Raw genomic sequence first — 20323 nt, 5'->3', positions numbered from 1 at the left:
GTGTTTTTGTTTGTTTTTTTGTTTTTTACAGGCGGGAACGGTGGGAGGGGAGTTGCCTTAACCTTATTTTCACCGGCCTGCCAGACGTACATGGGCAGATTTAGTTTGAAATAAGAAAAGAGTTAATCATTAAATAGATAACCCCAGTCTAGCCATTGGACTGAAATAATCCTAATCTAAGAAACAAAGTTAATGTTACACGCCTGTCACACTGTAATATATATTTGTAAAAACAAGTTATTTCTGGCTCAGTGGGTAGAGCATGTGACTCTTGATCTTGGGGTCGTGAATTCAAGCCCCATATAAAGCTTACTGAAAAATAAAGTAAAATAAAAATGAGTGATTTCTTTCTGTTTGTGTAAAATGACCATAATTATTCCCTGGGGTAAAAATCCAAAAATTAAATTATTTGAAAATAAAAACAAGCAAACAATTTGTTAGAAGGAAACTAAAGCTGATGCTGAGAGCTGGAGTGTTCTCACAGAAGCCTCACATCTGACTCACATCTCCATTTTTATAAACCAGGAACGAAGACTTGTTCTTATCCAGTGGTTCTCAACCACCTGGGGGCTTGTTAAAAATGCACATTCTCAGGCCCATCCCAGTCCTACTGGATCCGGAACTCAAGGGGTGTTAACCAAGCCATCTGCATAATTCTGATATGAACTCAAGTTTGAGAACCTCTAGACCAACACAGAACTAGTACTTAACCATGTTTAACTCTGAAAGCTGTGTATCTGTGTATTTTTTTTAGAAGTTTTTTTTTTTTTCTGATGGAGGGTGTACACATACCATAAAATCTATCATCTTAAGTATTTTTTTAAGATTTTACTTATTTGGGTTAAGCCTCTGCCTTTGGCTCAGGTCATGTACTCAGGGTCCTGGGATTGAGCCCCGCCTCGGGCTCTCTGCTCGGTGAGGAGCCTGCTCCCCCCTCCCCCTCTGCCTGCCTCTCTGCCTACTTGTGATCTCTCTCTCTGTCAAATAAAAAAAGAAAATCTTGGGGTGCCTGGGTGGCTCAGTGGGTTAAACCGCTGCCTTCGGCTCAGGTCATGATCTCAGCGTCCTGGGATCGAGTCCCGCATTGGGCTCTCTGCTCGGCAGGGAGCCTGCTTCCCTGTCTCTCTCTCTCTGCTTGCCTCTCCATCTACTTGTGATTTCTCTCTGTCAAATAAATAAATAAAATCTTTAAAAAAAATCTTTTTATTTAAGATTGTATTTATTTGAGAGAGAGATGGAGCAAGCCTGATGAGGGAGGCGGGGCAGAGGGAGAGGGAGAAGCAGGCTCCCCCCTGAGCAAGGAACCCGATGTGGGACTTGATGACCACAAGTCTAGCCGAAGGCAGATGTTTAACTGACTGAGCCACCCAGCCACCCCCATCTTAATTATTTTTAAGTGTACAGTTCAGTGGTATTAAGTACATTTACATCATTGTGCAACTCTCCCACCGGCCGTCTTCTGAAGTCTTCATCTGGAAAACCTGTACACATTCAACATTAGTTCCACTCTCCCCCCAGCCCCTGGCAACCACCACTGTACTTTCTGTCCCTATGAATCTGACTCCTCTAGGTACCTCATATAAATGGAATCTAGAAATAGAATCTAGTTTCACTCAACCCCTACAACCACAGAAAGTTTGGAAAGTGCAGAAGTGTATAAAGAGGAAAATGAAAATTACTTATGATTCCACTGCCCAGAGGTGTCTGCTATGGACTGAACTATGTCCCTTCCAAAACTCATGTTCGAAACCCTAACCCCCAGTATGACTGGATTTGAAGACAAGGGGTGTGTGTGTGTGTGTGTGTGTGTATTTTTTTTTTTTAAGAGAAGGAGGGAAAGTAGGTCATAGTGGAGGGGCAGAGGGAGAAAGAGAGAATTTATTTTTAAGATTTTATTTAATCATTTGAGAGCAGAGTGACAGAGAGCAGGAGCAGGGGGAGGGGCAGAGGGAGATGCAGACTTCCCGCTGAGGAGGGAGCCAGATGTGGGACCCTGGATTCCAGGACCCTGGAATCATGACCTGAGCTGAAGGCAGATGCTTAACTGACTGAGCCACCCAGGTGTCCCAAGAGTGAGAATCTTTTTTTTTTTTTTAAATATTTTATTTATTTATTTGACAGACAGAGAGCACAAGTAGGCAGAGAGGCAGGCAGAGAGAGAGGAGGAAGCAGGCACCCTGCTGAGCAGAGAGCCTGATTTTTTTGGGGGGGGGGGCTTGATCCCAGGATGCTGGGATCATGACCTGAGCTGAAGGCAGAGGCTTTAACCCACTGAGCCACCCAGGTGCCCCCCAAGAGTGAGAATCTTAAGCAGACTCCCTGCACAGTGTGGAACCCGACTTGGGGCTTGATCCCAGGACCCCGAGATCATTACCTGAGTCAAAATCAAGAATCGGATGCTTAACTGACAGAGCAACCCAGGCGCCCCAAGGCTGGTGCTTTTATAAGAGGAAGGGACATCAGAGCTCAGGTGAAGACACACGGAGAAAAAGCGGTCTGCAAATGAGGAAGAGGGCCCTGCAGGGATGCGGACGTTGGACTACCCACCCTTGAGAACTGTGAGAAAATAAACTTCAGTTGTTTAGGCCACCCATAAGCCTTTGGTATTTTGTTATAGCATCCTGAGCTGATACCATAGAACATGATCTTTCAGTCTTCTTCGTTAGTACATTTTTACATTTAAGGCACATTTTTATATGTAAATGAAATAACCCATATGCCTTTTTTTTTTTTTTACTTTACCAGCATTTTCTAAATCTGTGTTCTGCAGAACAGTGTTCAGCAGGACCTTAATTTTGGGCAACCGGGTTTTAAAATGACATTACGTTTCTGCTGCTACATTTCTCAGAAGCTTTTCTGTACTAAACTGGGAATATCAAGATGGCAATCTGTTAGATTTGATCTCTAAATGTTTGGGGGGAAATTCTGCATTACATTTCCTGCTGTTTTGATATACTACTGGATAACTAATAGGAATTTCAAGGGGCAATGCCCAGTCTTAGACAGAAATACTGGTTGACAGGAATAATTCACTTTAGAAGAGTTCACTTCAGTTCCTAAAGGAACCATTCATTCACTGGTAGCAGACATGTCTAATGAAACACTGTTTTAATGTTACTTTTCATAGCAATAATAATTTTAAATAGCAGTGATAGCTGAGACCCACATGGGTCAGGCACTATGTAAACCTTTATATGCATGATCTCATTTGATGCTTACAAACTTCCTTGGAATGGGAAGTTCTCAATCCAGAGGGAGAAACTGGGCACATTCCTTCAGGGAGGTTATATAATTTATTCAAAGACAGCATAGAAAGGAAAAGAGCGAGGGGTGGAACCCGAATCTGTCTGGTTCCGAAGCTATTATTGACTACAATGCTTCTTTCTTTTTAAGTCGCACCAATGCCTTGTTTGAAAACTCTTATTTTTTTTTAACATGTAAGGGAAAAATTCATATACTTGGACTTGGCATTTAGTGCATTTCACAAAAGTCCCTTCCCAGCCTTCCTTTTCCCCCTCTTTCCATCCTCTTTTACAAACTTCTCACTCCATCAAAGAACCTTCCTCACTGTCTTACCCCTTTCTTACTCTCCTCACCTAATTTAGTTCCTTCCCACCTAACTTCCTCTACGTATGCCATCTTCTTGTGGTCAAAAAATTCCTCCAGGCTTCAGCTCAAATTCCACTTTCTATATGTAACCCTTGACTGCTCATTCTCTTCTGCTCCACATCCATCAAGAAAGCCCCTTGGCAGCACTTCCAAAATAGATCAGAATCTAACCACGTACCACCCTCTACTGCCATCGCCCTGATCCATGTCATCATCATATCCCTTGTGGTCTGCTTTTATTCTTTTACCCCCTACAATCTATTCTCATCCCAACCTCCTGAGTAATACCTTTAAAACATAAGCCAAGGGGCCCTGAGTAGCATAGTCCATTAAGTGTCCGACTCTTGGTTTTGGCTCAGGTCATAATCTCAGGGACATGGAATCAGGCTCCATGCTCAGTGTGGAGTCTATTAAGGTTTCCCTCTCTCCCTCCCCTTATGCCCCAACCCGTGCTGGTTCGCGATCTCTCTGTAAAATAAAAGAATCTTAAAAAATAAAATAAAATAAAACATAAGCCCACAGAGCCTCCAATGAATCCCCGCTTTCTTCACTGTAAAAAACAAAGTCCTTTCCTACACTCAACTGTGGATACCCGCAATGCCCTACACAACTACTCTCTTGGCATCCCAACCCCTCTGCCCCCCCCACCCCGCTCTGATTCTATCCCTTGCTGACTTGTCATGCCCTGAACTTACTTGGGATGCTCATGTCTCAGGTCCTTTGCACTGGCTGCTCTCTGCCTGGAATGAGGTTCCTTTGGATATCACCAGGCTTGTCCCTTACTTCAAGTCTCTGCTCAGATGGCAGATCCATGACCATGACCACCTTCCCATTCCCCAGCACTACATTTTCCTTATCTTGACTTATTTTCTTTCCTGTAACTTACTACAGTGTTTACCTGGGTTTACTGTCTGTCTTCTTATGAGAGAAGGGCCTTGGTCTTTTGTTCATTGAGGGATCTGGGAGCCCAGAATGGCACTGGCCCAGGTTAGCCCAATCATCGCTGAATGCAGGAGCACAATGCTCTCCCACACTTTGAAGGCTCTCCTTTGCTCTCATTCGTACCACTCACTTGGCACTTCCCATATACCATTGTGTCTTTTTCTGTGCGCACCTACTATTCACCTAGCTAGATTATGTGTTCCTGTAACCTCTAAGTGCCCTGTACAAAATCAGCATTTAACAAATATTTGATGATGACATCAGTGCAGTGCCTTTTTCTTTCAGAGCAGATAGAGTAATATTTCCTCAAAAGATTCATTTTTGACATTCCATTTAGAAAAGAAGCATTCTAGAAAGCAGTATAAGAAAAATTTAGAATATATACTTTAAAAAATTATTTATTTATTTATTTATGTATTTATTTATTTATTTATTATGCCAGAGAGACAGACAGCACAAGCAGGGGGAACAGCAGGCCTTCTACTGAGCAAGGAGCAAGATGTGGGAGTCGATCCCAGGACCCTGGGATCATGACCTTAGCTGAAGGCAGATGCTTAACCGACTGAGCCACCCAGGCATCCCTAGAATATATACTTCTTCTTTTTTTGTTTTTTTAAATATTTTATTTATTTATTTGACAGAGAGAGATCACAGCAGGCAGAGAGGCAGGCAGAGAGAGAGGAAGGGAAGCAGGCTCCCTGCTGAGCAGAGAGCCCGATATGGGACTCGATCCCAGGACCCTGAGATCATGACCTGAGCCGAAGGCAGCGGCTTCACCCACTGAGCCACCCAGGCGCCCAACTTCTAAATTAATCTTAAAAGGATGTATTTTATTCGCACATGCACGCGCACGCGCGCGCGCACACACACACACACACACACACACACACACACACACACACACACATCCATTTCATGCTCTGAAAGGAAAATATGTGCTTTGTGACTTTTACAGCATCTTATAACCTGAAGACATTCTTGAGAGTCAAGCTTAAGTAATGTTTTCACAGGCAATATGAAACACAGAACATACTTTAAATGAGAATTATGAGTTGGGAAATTATGTAACATGTGACAAAAATAAAAAGTTAATGTCAAATAGGTTTAATGTCATTTTCTGATCTAATGACAGCAGAAACTCTGGCTGGGAGAATTTCACTGTATTGAAGAAAATTGTTCTATAAAATAATTTATCTAAATTTATATTATACAGTTATTTAGGGAACAGAAGTATTCACCTACACAAACACTGAGCCTACTCTACATTGTGCCTGTTGTGCTGCATACACAACATGTGTGTTTCTGAAAACCCCTGGAGACAACTTTGTAACATTAGCTGCAGATCTTTTCCTTAACTTGACTGCAGGGCCTGCACAATTCCCTCTGTGAGGGGGTGGGGAGCTCTGTAAACAGACTCCTGCAGGACATATGGTAATTTCTTAATTGACTGTATGACTAATTTAACTCTAAAATTTGAACATGGCTTTGCAAATGAAAAAAGCATATATAGCAATATATTTGTACTTGGAAAATACCATCAAAAAGATAAGCAGATTTTCTTTGGGCTGCATTAGGTGTTTCACGTGGCACAATGTCAACTTCACATACCTAGGTATGTGAAGGTCCTCCCCAACCCCCCCCCCTTTTTTTTCAAACAGCAGGGTTACCCAAATTTTATTTCTCTTTGTATTACTCTCTCTGGACATTTACTTTCAGATTGTTTTATCTACATGATATATGCTATAACAGAAAAATAGTAAGGATATCACATGCTGTATAAAGTCAGATAAGTAAAACGGTTTTAAAATTTGAAAATAAAAATCTTGAGGTCTATGGATAGAAGCAGTTCCAAACATATCCAGTTGTAAATACTCATCTTTTAAGTGTGATCACACCTAGAGAAAAGGATTTGGGCTCTCGTGGATCTCTCCAATCCTGAGATTCTCACAGATCTAGAGAATCAGAATACAAATAGGAAGAATAAAGTGACCTATTTCTAAATATATTTCTTTGCACTTCTAGGAAATGCCAGAGTTAAAACCAATCTAAATATAGCAGCATTCATTTTTATTTTAAATCCTAGAAGAAGTACTTCCAAATCAAAACCACACAAAAATAACTTTTACTCTCAGTAATCAGGAGAAAAAAAAAATCTGATTATTTTGTATGTGGGTAACAGTCTCTACATGGAAATTTTAAGACATTTCTCCACTATAAAAAAAAAAAATATATATATATATCTATATATCTATATATATATATATCTAGTATTCTACTTCTTTGGTTAGTTCCAGTTTAAAAACAATTTGTTTTTGCTCTAGAAAACTTTCTTGGATGTGAATTCTAACTTTGTATGTAACAAATGTGTTTGTCAAACACAAAGATTTTAATCTCTCAAAATGGCATCCAGGTTTCTTCAGTTCTATTGTTTATCGAGAAATGAATTTTTTTTTAAGATTTTATTTATTTATTTGACAGATAGAGCTCACAAGTAGGCAGAGAGGCAGGCAGAGAGTGAGGGGGAAGCAGGCTCCCTGCCAAGCAGAGAGCCCCATGCGGGGCTCAATCCCAGGACCCTGGGATCATGACCTGGGCTGAAGGCAGAGGCTTACCCCACTGAGCTACACAGGCACCCCAGAGAAATGAATTTTTTTAAAAAGATTCCTTTTTTTTTTTCTTTTTAAAGATTTTATTTATTGGGGCACCTGGGTGGCTCAGTGGGTTGGGCCGCTGCCTTCGGCTCGGGTCATGATCTCGGGGTCCTGGGATCGAGACCCGCGTCGGGCTCTCTGCTCAGCAGGGAGCCTGCTTCCCTATCTCTCTCTCTCTCTCTGGCTGCCTCTCCATCTACTTGTGATTTCTCTCTGTCAAATTAATAAATTTAAAAAAAAAAGCTTTAAAGATTTTATTTATTTATTTGACAGAGATCACAAGTAGTCGGAGAGGAAGGCAGGGGTGGGGGGGAAGCCGGACATCATGACCTGAGCTGAAGGCAAAAGCTTTAACCCACTGAGCCACCCAGGTGCCCTTTAAAAGATTTTCTGAAGTGAATTCTATACCCAGTGTGGGGCTTGAACTCACCAACCCTGAGATCAAGTCACATGCTCTACTGACTGAGCCAGTCAGGCACAATGAAAAGTGATTTTTGGGGAAAAAAAAAAAAAAAATATATATATATATATATATATAGACTACCCTAATTTATTTTATATTTATAAAACTACCAGTTTTACTGTACTGAAGCTAGACTTATTCAATAACTATGACTTTTTTTTTTAAATTCACGGGAAATGCTTAGGGCTTTAAAACTTATTGCTAAAAATACACTGATGGGAGTGGCCCTAACAGTAAAAAATTTCCTAGGAGCACCAAACAATTCTAAAACAAAAATTTATTTTTTTTATTTTTTTTTTAAAAGGTATTTGTTTTTTTTTTTTCTTTTTTAGATTTTATTTATTTTATTTGACAGAGAGAGAGATCACAAGTAGGCAGAGAGGCAGGCAGAGACAGAGGGGGAAGCAGGCTCCCTGCTGAGCAGAGAGCCTGATTCGGGGCTCCATCCCAGGACTCTGGGATCATGACCTGAGCCGAAGGTAGAGGGTTTAACCCACTGAGCCACCCAGGCGTCCCCCAAGCTGATTTATCTTTTAAAAACAGGAGTCATATCTGAAATATATTGCAAGCAACTTTTTTTTTTTTTTTAAGATTTTATTTATTTAGGGGAGCCGGGGTGGCTCAGTGGGTTAAGCCTCTGCCTTCAGCTCAGGTCATGATCTCAAGGTCCTGGAATCGAGCCCCGCATCAGTCTCTCTGCTCGGTGGGGAGCCTGCTTCCCCCAGTCTCTGCCTGCCTCCCTGCCTACTTGTGGTCTCTCTGTCAAATTTAAAAAAACAAAACAAAACAAAGATTTTATTTATTTGAGAGAGAGAGAGAGAGTGCACAAGCAGTGGGAGCAGCAGGCAAAGGGAGAGGGAGAAGCAGGCCCCCTGTGGAGCAGGGAGCCCAATGAAGCGGAACTGGGTTCCAGGACCTTGGGATCTTAACCTGAGCCAAAGTCAGATGCTTAACCAACTGAGCCATCCAGGCGCCCCTGCAAGAAACTTGAAGGATGGTTGACTCTGATACATAAAATAGCAGTCTTCTTACTCCTTAGTTATAGTCAAAATATTTACAGTCCACATGACAAATTTTGAAATTCTCTCTGATATTACACTTACCACAAGATTTTGAAATTCTTCATCTCCCCAACCAAGGCTTCCCACTAATATGTAGTGCTACTATGTTGGTTCTCATTGGGCAAGGAGGAAAATTCTAGTCAGTGCTTGCAGCCTTGCATGAAGAGCTCACACACTACTGCAAACTGCTGGGTGAGTGGCGTGAGGCTCAAAAGCTGCAGGTCAGCCCTGATGAACTCAAATCTACAGTGAGAATGTTACATGATCTTTTCACTCCTGCGGCCTCTCAGGGCTAAGCTTTCTTGCACAGTCAAAAAGAAAAAAAAAATTCCTTTTGACATGTGATCTTACTGGCCCCACTTAGTAAATGTGCCTTACACTCAATCTACAGTATGGACTCTTTAAAAGAACATTTCCTTAAAGTGAATCACACTTCAAGCGTTTTAAATACTTTCTCCCCCAAATCTGTACTTCTAATTACTGTGCTTACATCGACATTCCAAGCAAGGGAACAACTTGAGCTGCACTGTATCATCTTTAATTAAGGTCCTAAGTGTTCTCTTTTCTGATTAGGATTTTTTTAAAGTGAAAGATATGATTCATAATCTCTGATTGCTACCAAATATAGAGCTAAAATGGTCCCCACGTTTGACTCACCACACTATGCAAATAAAAACTGAATAATCTGCAGGAGTAGAATGACTGCTCTGACCTAGAATTTAACTATTACCATAAGTTTTTTTGTTTTTTTTAATTATAATTTATCGATAAAAACACTCCTTTTCCCTATTCTTCCTACTGACCTAACAGTCATCCAATTTTAAGATATTAAAATGTTTAGCAGGGGGGCGCCTGGGTGGCTCAGTGGGTTAATCCTCTGCCTTTGGCTCAGGTCATGAACCCCACATCAGGCTCTCTGCTCAGCGGGGAGCCTGCTTCCTCCTCGGTCTGCCTGCCTCTCTGCCTGCTTGTGATCTCTCTCTCTCTGTCAAATAAATAAATAAAATCTTAAAAAAAAAATGTTTAGCAGGCAGCCATCTGTAGATTAAATTTATACACAGGCTTGGTATCAATGGCAAAATGTATGCTGCACGGATCTACGGTTTGTATTCAAATCCTAGCTCTGACCCTTAGTAAAGCAACCTTGGGTAAGTTATTTATCCTTTGTAAACCTCAGTTTTATATCTATAAAATACCTTTAAAATAACTCTCAAAACCCACCTCCAGAGTTACTGTAAGAATTTAATGATATTAAACACCTATTAGGGCCTGAAATAATGTTAAGGTCTAACAAATATTATTTCTCTTTCCCTCCATTTTCTTCCTTATGAAAATGTTTCAATTACGGATTAGGACATAAAACACAATTTCTGATGATGCAAGGAAGCATCTTGGATTTTGGCTGAACTGAGGTAAGTCTTTTCTAAAAAGATAGCACTTTTTCATGCCTCTCATTCCCTCACATTCTCACATTCAGGGTTTTTATTTCAGGTAATATAGGTGATTAATGTGTTTGCAAGGCAGCCAAAGAACCCACAAAACCAGAAAATGTTCAACTTTACAACTTTATTAAGAAGAAATTTATCATTAAGTCACAACGAGATAAAGTCGATGAGCATTAAGGGGAAGGGGAAACTGGATTTAAGATCTGGTACAGTGAGGCCCCAGGATCTCTTCCTGAGTGCAAGCACAAAGGAGGTAAGGAAAAGAAAAAAAGAGAGAGAGATCAAAGCCCCCACCTGTTTCTCCCCCAGACCTCTTCCATTTTCCCATACAACATGTGGACCCACCCTTGAGCTCTCCTGAACTGCACTACAGAGGGGCAAGCCATCCCCAGCAGAGCCACAGCCTGGGCAGTCCCAGGAGGTACCACATACGATTCCATTGTAGGGCCTTCCTTTGAAGTCCACATCCCGTTCCTTTTCTGTCAGCACTCCCACTTTCCCACACTGATTTAACAAACCCTCCTTCTATGCCATCCTCCTCACTTACTGTATTTTCCATTTCTACTCTAGAGCATTATGGACCACGGAATCTTGCCCTGCAGATGGATCTGGTATGTTACTTAATTTGATGCTGCCTCCTAACAGCCAAGTACCATTTCTTTGGTCCATTTCCCTCCACATCTGATACATTCCACAAATTTCCTCCTCTCTCCTTAAACTCAAAGCCTTTTGCCTCTGCCCCTGACAAATGACCTTGTTCTCTTCTCAATGGAGACCACAGACATCTATACCCTGTTCTCCTTTTCTCTAATTTCACTTTACTGTTACTCTGTAGGCGAGCTGGGAACAGGGGACCTTATGAAAAGGTCAATGACATCACTCAGAGAAAAGAATGTAGACAGGGAGGTTGAGGGGAGTGCTACACGCTTTCACTTGGTATTGTTTGAAACTTTTTTTTTTTAAATATTTTATTTATTTGACAGAGATCACAAGTAGGCAGAGAGAGAGAGGGGAAGCAGGCTCCCCGCTGAGCAGAGAGCCCCATGCGGGGCTCGATCCCAAGACCCTGGGATCATGACCTGAGCTGAAGGCAGAGGCTTTAACCCATTGAGCCACCCAGGCACCCCAGAATCTTTAAAAAATGATTTTCCATGGGGCGCCTGGGTGGCTCACTCGGTTAAGTGTCTGACTCTTGGTTCTGGCTCAGGTTTATGATCTCAGGGTCATGAGATCCAGCCCCAAGTCAGGTTCTGGCTCTGAACTCATCTGCTTGAGATTCTTTCCCCCTTCCTTGCCCTTGTTGCATAGGTGTATGCTCTCGCTCTCTCTCAAAACAAATAAAAATCTTTAAAAAATCATTTCCCTAATACTTATTTTCTCCCTTCTTGCCTGTGATCTTTTTTTTTTTTTTTTTTTTTTTTAAATCACCCATAGAGATCAGAATGTATAAGGCACTGTAGATCTCAACCTATCTGGAAAAACTTTCCCTTTGGTTATTCTACCTGGGTTGTCAAACCCAGTTGACAACTAGTCAGCAAATGTTAATTGAGTGCTTGGTTTGTTTTAAATGCTATGCTGAAGGGCCAGAACAAGTCACTGAAAAGGGAAAGAAAAAATATAAGGTTTCGTGGTCCCACTCCAGAATCTCTAGGTGACTGTTCTGCATACACAAGATTGGGACCATGATAAGTGGCGATGCTCTCCCTAGCCCCAGGAATTTGAGATTCGATTTTTAAAGCTACTTTCTTCTACAGAAAATACAGTATTCTGCAAAGAGTCCAAGGCAGTGTGCGAATAACATCTCTACTTGCCACAAAATGTTTTGATGCTAACTCATTTTTATTGTGGTAAAATACACGTGGTTCCCACCTTTACGTGTATGGCTCGGGGGCCTTCTGTCCATTCACCCTGCGGAGTGGCTGCAGCCACTACCTGACTTCAGGATTTTTCAGCAGTTCACCTTGACATTCTGTACCCATTAACTCATTTTTTTATTAACCAAGACTGATCTTCATGGTTTACCCTCATGGCCCCCACCCCCATTCTCTTGATTTCCTACCCAGCGAACACTCCAAGGTTCCTCATTTTAATTGCCCCCTGCACCCACCTTCAGGTCCCTATCTTCTCTCTTCTGTCACACCAGGGTTGAGGGGGTAGGGGGGATTCCAATTCTGGTCAAACCAATCCCCTGCCTGCTCTTGCCTTCCCTTTAACAGGTGGATGTCACTGGTGTAAACCACTCAACTACCTGGATGGACTGGTTTCAAATTCAGACTCGAGAGCCTGGACTCACAGCCAGACAGTCCTGTGAGCAACAGTCCTACCTTGTTTCCCAGTGACTGACTTCACAGTTCTGCTGCCCAAGGCGAGGAGTCCTTCTAACCTGAAACCATCCCCATCGCTCCTTCCTTAACTGCTGGCCATGCCTGAGACTTCACTGAGAACACAGGACCTAAAGCCCTGTCTTCTACGCTCAATTCATACATGTCCTTGCACAGCACCCATGTTCTCTGCCTTCTCTTCTGCTCAAGCTGTCTTGCTCCCACCAAAGGCAAACCTTCTTCTTGTGTTCTGAGTAGCTTCTCACCTCAAGAATTCTGCACCTTTGGTAGTATTCTCTCTCTTCTCTGTAATAGGCTCTCCCTCCCTATTAGATATTCCCATTAGTCTATTTATTTATTAAAGATTTTATTTTATTTATTTGACAGAGATAGAGAACACAAGTAAGCAGAACAGCAGGCACAGGGAGAGAGAGAAGCAGGTTCTTTGCTGAGCAGGGAGCTCGATGCAGGACTCAACCCAGGACCCTGGAATCACGACCTGAGCTGAAGGCAACCCCTCAACCAACTGAGCCACCCAGGTGCCCCCCACCATTAGTCTATTTTAAAACGCTCTTCTATTCCCCATGATTTAAAAGGAAGCATATCTTTGACCCCACCTCCCTCTCCAGCCTCTGCTGTGCTGTCGCTCTTCTCACCTTACAGTGAGACTTCACCAACAAGTGGGCTCCGTTCACCTCACCGCATCCCATTCTCAGTGCATTCCAATTTGGCTTCCAACCCCATATGCCACAGAAATTACTTGTCAAACAGCCACCTCCATGTTGCCAAATCTTAGTGGTCACTTTTTCATCCTTACTGTTCTTAGCAGCATTTGGCAGAGCCCATTCCTTCTTTCTTGAAAAGAATAATGCACTCTTTCACATTCAGAGCTAAACCTTCCCCGTCTCTTTTGTCCAAACTCGAGCCACTGGACGTGTTTTACGGTTTAATGTTAAGGCTTCCCGGATCACAAACGATCTCAACCAGTTCTACGACATGCCATCTGTACCGCTAGTGACTCCCACAATTTAAGTCTACTCCTATCAGTCCAATTTGTATATCCACTGCCTAGCTGACATACCATTTGGATGCCTTGCAAGTATCTCTTATTACTCACCCATCCCTGCCTTTTCCTTCAGTCTTCTCCACCAGCAAATGGCACCGTCAGCCACCAAGGCTTAGGCTAGAACCCTGAAGGCTTCCTTGATTCTTCCTATCTCCACAGCCAACCCATTAAGTAAATACTTCTAATTTTGGAGCCGGCTATCCACTTTGCTCCATCCCCACTGCCACTAGATTTGCCCAAGGTACCATCAATTTTGAACTGGCCACTGCAATAGCCTCCTAACTCCCCTGACTTCCTTCCTTGTTCCACAGAGGGGCAGTGACTGTTGAAAACAAAAACATCGAGGCCCTAATGAAAGCCCTTCAATAGCTTGTCATTTTGAATAACATAAACCTCCAAACTCCTTGTACAGCTTCATACAGGAAACCCCAGAGGCGCTCTCAACTTCCATCTCATTCCATTCTCCTCTTACCTCTCTCTGTTCTAACACCCATGCCCTTCTGGGCCTTCCAGGTCTTTGCATTGGTTCACAGGCTAGCTCTGTCTCCCCAGCTTCTTGTGGCTAGCACAGGCTCAAGCTTTAAGCCTCAGCTCAAATAACACCTCTTCAAAGGGATGCATCTTGACTCTCACTACCCAAGACATCCATTCCCCATACCACGCTCTTTTAGATCTACCACCAACTTACTAACTTTTTACAGGTTTCTTAATCTGTAATCATCTTGATTATCAGTATTTAACTTATTTCCTGTCTTCCCCACTACACCATAAATTCCACGAAGGCAGAGATTTCACCTATCTTGAATTCCACCAAAGGCTATTTTATTTTTTATAAATTATTTATTTTTAAAGTAACCTCTACACCCAGTGAGGGGTTTAGACTCACGACCCCAAGATCAAGATGATCTTGATGACTGAGGTCTACCGACTTGAGCCAGCCAGGCACCCCCAATAAAGGCTACTTTAAAATAAAGACGCTACACCTCCTGTCTAAGCAGGTTTATTTTAGATTTCCCCTCCTTTCAAGCTTCACTGGATTTTAGTTAAACAATATAATTACTCTGGCATTTACCAAGAGACACAATGGGAGAAAAAGCACACAGGACAGTCAAAGCCTCGACCTCCACCCTCCTACTAATCTGGACTGGACTCGGACTGCACACAGGTATTCAACAGGTGTTCCTGATAAAAATTTTCATATGTGAAAGGAAAGAAAAATGGACGTATGCAAAGATAATATAATTTTGTCATCTGCATCAAAAATCAAAGTTTTTAACCATTCCCCCTAGCAATTACTAAACACAACAGGGATTCGAAAACACAAAATAAGTATATATGGTTCTTGCGGCAGAGAAGTTAATGATTTCATCACTGACTTCGTTCTCTCTCATTTTGGTCAGGTCAGTTATTCATCACCTGCTCTGGATGTTTCTTCCTGACCTTCTGTGTCCTAAATGCATACTCTGTTCTTGAAAGAGTCTCACATTTAGAATAATTTCACCATCCTAGGTCCCGAAAAATACCTTCACAATTCAAAATTCTGAAAAAAATCCTTCCTTCCAAGGACTTACTTCTAGGTTTCCCCCACCCCAGGATCTTTTCTACCCTATTCCCAATTTCTTTTTTTTTTTTTTAAAGATTTTATTTATTTATTTGACAGACAGAGATCACAAGTAGGCAGAGAGGCAGGCAGAGAGAGAGAGAGAGAGAGAGAGAGAGAAGCAGGCTTCCTGCGGAGCAGAGAGCCCGATGCGGGGCTAGATCCCAGGACCCTGAGATCATGACCCGAGCCGAAGGCAGCAGCCCAAACCACTGAGCCACCCAGGCGCCCCCCCTATTCCCAATTTCTATCTCAATCCTAGATTCAATTCTATTCTTGTTCCACAGCTATCTAGACTAAACTAGATGGCCCAGCTAGACCTAGATGCCTGCGTGCTTAGTAACTTCTCAGCAGAATGAGATACACTTTTGAAAATGTACTGAGATTTCAAAGGCTTAGACTAGGCAAACCTTTCTCTAAGAAAATTGTTTCAATAATCTGATTAACAGGGGTGCCTGGGTGGCTTAGTGGGTTAAGCCTCTGCCTTTGGTTCAGGTCATGATCTCAGGGTCCTGGGATCGAGCCCCAAATAGGGCGCTCTGCTCAGCAGGGAGCCTGCTTCCTCCTCTCTCTCTCTGCCTACTTGTGATCTGTCAAATAAATAAAAATTTAGAAAAAAAAAATCTGATGAACAGCAGCCAGAGAAAAATGAACTTGAGAATGAGCAATAAACTTTGAAACTTGAAACAATATGGGTTTCAAGTCTCACTCCGATTCAAAAAAGAGCCAGCAGCATAGTGTAGTACAGTGATATTCCCAATCCGCATCTGTCACAGTGGAATCACCTGGAGAGCTTTGGAACAACAGACTCCTACATCGTCAGATTTAGGGGGTGCTGGGTGGGCCGGAATTTCAAAATTGGGAGTGAGGGGCTTGGGAAAGTTGAAAGTCAGCTTAAAACTGAGACTGCCTAACACAAGAGATGTTTTGAATGAACATACACACACACACAAACCCAACTGGCCTTAACAAATAATGGGGAAAAAAGTGATGTAACAAATCTTTATTTAAAAATCTCTCCCCCTAGTTTGCTTCTGAAACTCAGATTTGGGACACCACAGGTGCAGAACCAAGAACATGGCTTTTGGAATCCAATGGCATTTTTACCATTTAAAATGGCAAGACCTTGGGGCGCCTGGGTGGCTCAGTGGGTTAAAGCCTCTGCCTTTGGCTCAGGTCATGATCTCAGGGTCCTGGGATGGAGCCCCACCCCACATCGGGAGCTCTGCTCAGTAGGGAGCCTGCTTCCTCCTCTCTCTCTGCCTGCCTGCCTACTTGTGATCTGTCAAATAAATAAATAAAATCTTTTTAAAAAAATAAATAAAATGGCAAGACCTAGAACAATTTGTGTATCTAGGTGAACACTAGTTCCTTCTCTAGTATAAACAGATAATAAAACCAGTACTGCAGGACTGCTATAAATAGGAGTTAAATAATGCACCAGGCACAAACTTGCAGCAGCGTTCAAAACACGGTAGGTCTTATCACCATGCCTAAAACAGCCACTATATACATTGTGTTTGTATGTGCAAGGACACACCTACTGGTGCCACTATGTTACTTTCACCCAATAGAAGTTAACTACTTACTTTCCATCTCTGTAGACTCCTAAAGAGATCAGTTTTAGGGACTTGTTTCCTCCTCCCAATAATCTTTTCAGTAACAACTTAAAACAGTTAAAACCCACACACATCTCTTCATACAGCTCTAAGAACAGATAAATACTTGTATGGGTGGTTTTAAGGAAACAGGGTGTCAAGGAACTGAAAAGCCTTATTATACTCATGGGAAAGAACAGACACAAACAGTGCAGGGGTTTTTTTAGAAAGGAAAAGGGGGAAAGTCTGAGTTTCAAAGCGAGTTTAATTTTTCCGATCAGAGTGCTAACGAACTGTTCTAAGTCGCTGCCATTTGGAATAATTAAGATGAAAGCCAACAAGATATTTCAAATCACTGGAACCCATAACCTTCCCACAGTTTGACTGGATCAATGTCTCCCCAGGGCTGTTTTATAATAATGCAACTAAAGAAAGAAAACTAAGATAGGGTGCCTATAAAGAACCGTGTCACCAAAAGGCAGACACTGTCCTCGACTTCTTGCAATTTTATGACCTGGTTTGACTTTACTCTTGAAAACTAACTGGAAGAGGATGAAAAGAAAGCCTCCGTGCCCTGCCCCCTGCCAGGTCTGGGAAGACAAAGCCGTCCAGTTTCAAGTCCTAGGAAAGAGGACGAGAACACTCCCCCTCCAATTTTGACCGGAGGGGGACCCGGACTCAAAGGGGGAACCCACCAGATGCAAGGCCCGACCCCCGGCCCCCTTTTTGCTCAAACACAAGCGCTAAGGCTCCAGACGCCGCCGGACCCGGCCGCCTCGCCTTTTGGGTCTGGAGGTCTGAGGAAGACCAAGGCTACGCGGCCTCGGCCCCATTTACACACCCCCACACCCCGAGCGAAGCTCCCCGTTGCCCCCGACCTCCCCGAGCCCCGGCCGGCGAAGCGTCCACGAAGGGCGCCGCCCGAGCCGCCAGGGAAGATGGCGCCCGCGGAGCAACTGCGCCACCAGCCCTGGCGAAGGGCCAGGCCCAGCGCCATCTTAGCGCCTTCCAGCCGCACCCCCCCAAAGATCCCACATTCGGGGCGACTCGGGGGGCGCGAACCGCGTCGGGCCCGCGCACTCTCGGCCAAAACAGTGTCGCCACGGCCTCTCGTCTCTTCGGCCCGGCCACGCGGGTCCGGCAAGAGGCCCCTGGCTGGGCCGCGGGTCCTCGGCGCGGCGCGGGGGCTCGTCCGGCCCGGCCGCGGGTCCTCGGCGGAGCTTCGGGGCCAGGCGGCGAGGCGACGGGGCAGGGCCCGTCCGCGGCGGGCGCGCGCCGGTCACCGGGCCGGACCGGGCCCCGCCTGGGACGCGCGGCCGGCTCCGAGCTCTCGCCGCGGCCGCCCGCGCGAGCGGCGGGAAGAAGGAAGCCGGGATGAAGAAGAAAGCCGGTCCCCGCCGCCGCCTCTCTCCCCACCCTCTCCCCTCCCCCTCCCGAGACGCGGGGTCCATTTTGCCGAGAAGAAAGAAAATGCGATTCACACCCAAAAGCTGCCGAGAGAGAAAAGAAATGAGGGGGGGAAAACCGAGGGGAGGAGATTGGAAAAGCTTATTTTTCTTCCTCGCCCGCCGTCACTCCTGGCCCTCCCTGCCCCCTGCTCGCGGCCTCGCCGCGCCGTCCTCCCCTTGCCGAGCCCCGCTCCCTCCTTCCCGGCTCCCGGCGGCTCCGGGGGGCGGAAAACACACTCACACTCGCGCACACAACTAATTTTAAACCGGCTCAATCAATGAGTCATTAAAAGGCTTCCCTCCCCTCTCCTCCCCACCACCAACCGCCACGCCACCCCCCTTCCCAGGCTCTCCCTCTCCCCGCTCCAGAAATTTGCATCCGCGGAAAAGGAAAAAAAAAAAAAAAAAAAAAGGCGCCGAGGCCCCCACCCCGCCGAGGCGCCCCCAGCCCGGCCCCGCCGCCCCCTGCCCGTCCGCGCCCCCGCCCGAGACACTGAACTTGGTCTTCCCGGGGCCCGGGCGGCGCTGGGAAAGGCATAAACACTCGATTCCCCTTTTCTCCGTGTCCATTAAACATCCACCCACCACCACCATCACCCACCCACAAACCCACCCCCCCCCCCAAAAAAAACACAGCCTTAGCCAATAGCTCTCTGGGCTGAAACCTAATATCCTGGTTTTGGCAACTCGGTGTTTAATTTGCTCCTCTTTCTTTTCTGTCTGTCTGGAGATAGATCTCCAGCCCCCCCCTCCCTCGCTTTTCCCCTCCCCGAAGGAAAGAGGCAGAGGAAGGAGGTTGTGTGTGTTTTTTTTTTCTCCTTGAAATTTTTATCACAAAATTATAATACACTCAAAGGGAAACTCACCGTCATGAAAAAGCAGTGCCTTGTCAACGGGGTTTCTGCGCCATCGCACCAGGGGCGGCGGCGGCGGCGGCGGCGGCGGGCGCGGGGCGCGGGGCGCGGGCGCGGGAGCTCCCGGCCGAGCGGCGCCGGCCACACGCGCTCCGCTCTCTCTCTCGCTCACCCCCGCGCCGGGCGGCGGGCGCCCGCTCCCCGCGCCCGCCCGGCCTTCATGCTCTGCGCCCGGGCAAACCGCTCGCCTGCTCGTCTACCTCCAAACTTCGGTTCTCGCCTAGCAAAAAATGTGGAGATTAGGGTTTTTTTAATTAAAAAAAATTTTTTTTTTTTTTTAAAATCAAGCTCCCAAGCTGTCAATTCCTGTTTCCTTCGGGATTCTTTTTAACTTCAGAAATGTATTGGTTTATTCAAGAAACAGGTTTATTTGGCTTTTTTTTTTTTTTAAGATCTACAAGATGCGTGCTATTCTCTGCAGGCGCCCTGCACACACACACACACACACACACACACACACACACCCCACACTCTCTCTCTCCAGTTTTAGCTCTACGGGGGATGGGGGACGCCCAGAGGTTAAAAACAAAAAGCAAAATATTTGTTTAGAACTCTGATAAGAATCAGTAAATACCTTTTTTGCATATGCTTTTGAAAAAAGTAAAACAACACTTTTACTTAGTTATTTGGCAAATAACTGATTCATTCTAACTTTTAAATGTACTAGGCTTTCCTTTGCAACACCCTCTCTTTTCATTCCAGAATCGTGAAACCTTATCTGAAATCTGTAAGTCAGCATTAAAAAGAAAAGAAAAGAAAACATAACTTTAGCGGCCAAGATGAAGGTGAGGAGCTGATTAAGTCACTGGAAACATCCAATTCCTATTGCCTTCTCTTTACTGGATATCCTTTATCACCACCAATATTCCAAATTTGTGGAATTTTCATTACGTGATCCCCAGTTTTAAAAACGGAGCTACCCAATCTTATAACACTCTTTGGTGCAAGTATATAGTTACTACCCATTCTGAATCACAAATCTCAAATTGTTGAGACCTCTCCATAAACCATCCAGCCCTCAAAGTGTTTATGTAAACGTTAATTATGATAGGGTAGATTGGGAGGGGGTGTCTTTGTGTCTAGGTTAATTGTATTTACTTTTCCTGTAAATGCCAAGGAAAATAGGGGGGGGGGTCTTGTTATCTTTTAAATAAACATCAAGGGCAGGTAAAAGGTGAATTGTTAGGAATGTGACTTAGATTTTT

General features: G+C 44.3%; 1 protein-coding gene across 5 annotated transcripts in view; it reads right to left on the bottom strand.

Annotated features, from left to right (window-relative positions):
• BICRAL (BICRA like chromatin remodeling complex associated protein) overlaps positions 1-20323 on the bottom strand; it is a 105962-nt gene that overhangs the window by 58190 nt on the left and 27449 nt on the right. For all 5 annotated transcript variants that reach the window (XM_082733033.1, XM_082733035.1, XM_082733032.1 and 2 more), the window contains one exon: positions 19071-19338. The gene's annotated coding sequence lies outside the window, so the exon portion shown is untranslated. The remainder of the gene's footprint in view (positions 1-19070; positions 19339-20323) is intronic.

This window comes from Mustela nivalis (assembly GCF_964662115.1).
Source record: "Mustela nivalis genome assembly, chromosome: 5".
Taxonomy (NCBI): domain Eukaryota; kingdom Metazoa; phylum Chordata; class Mammalia; order Carnivora; family Mustelidae; genus Mustela; species Mustela nivalis.
Note: the sequence above shows the minus strand (reverse complement) of the source record. Positions and strands in the feature narration are given on the sequence as shown.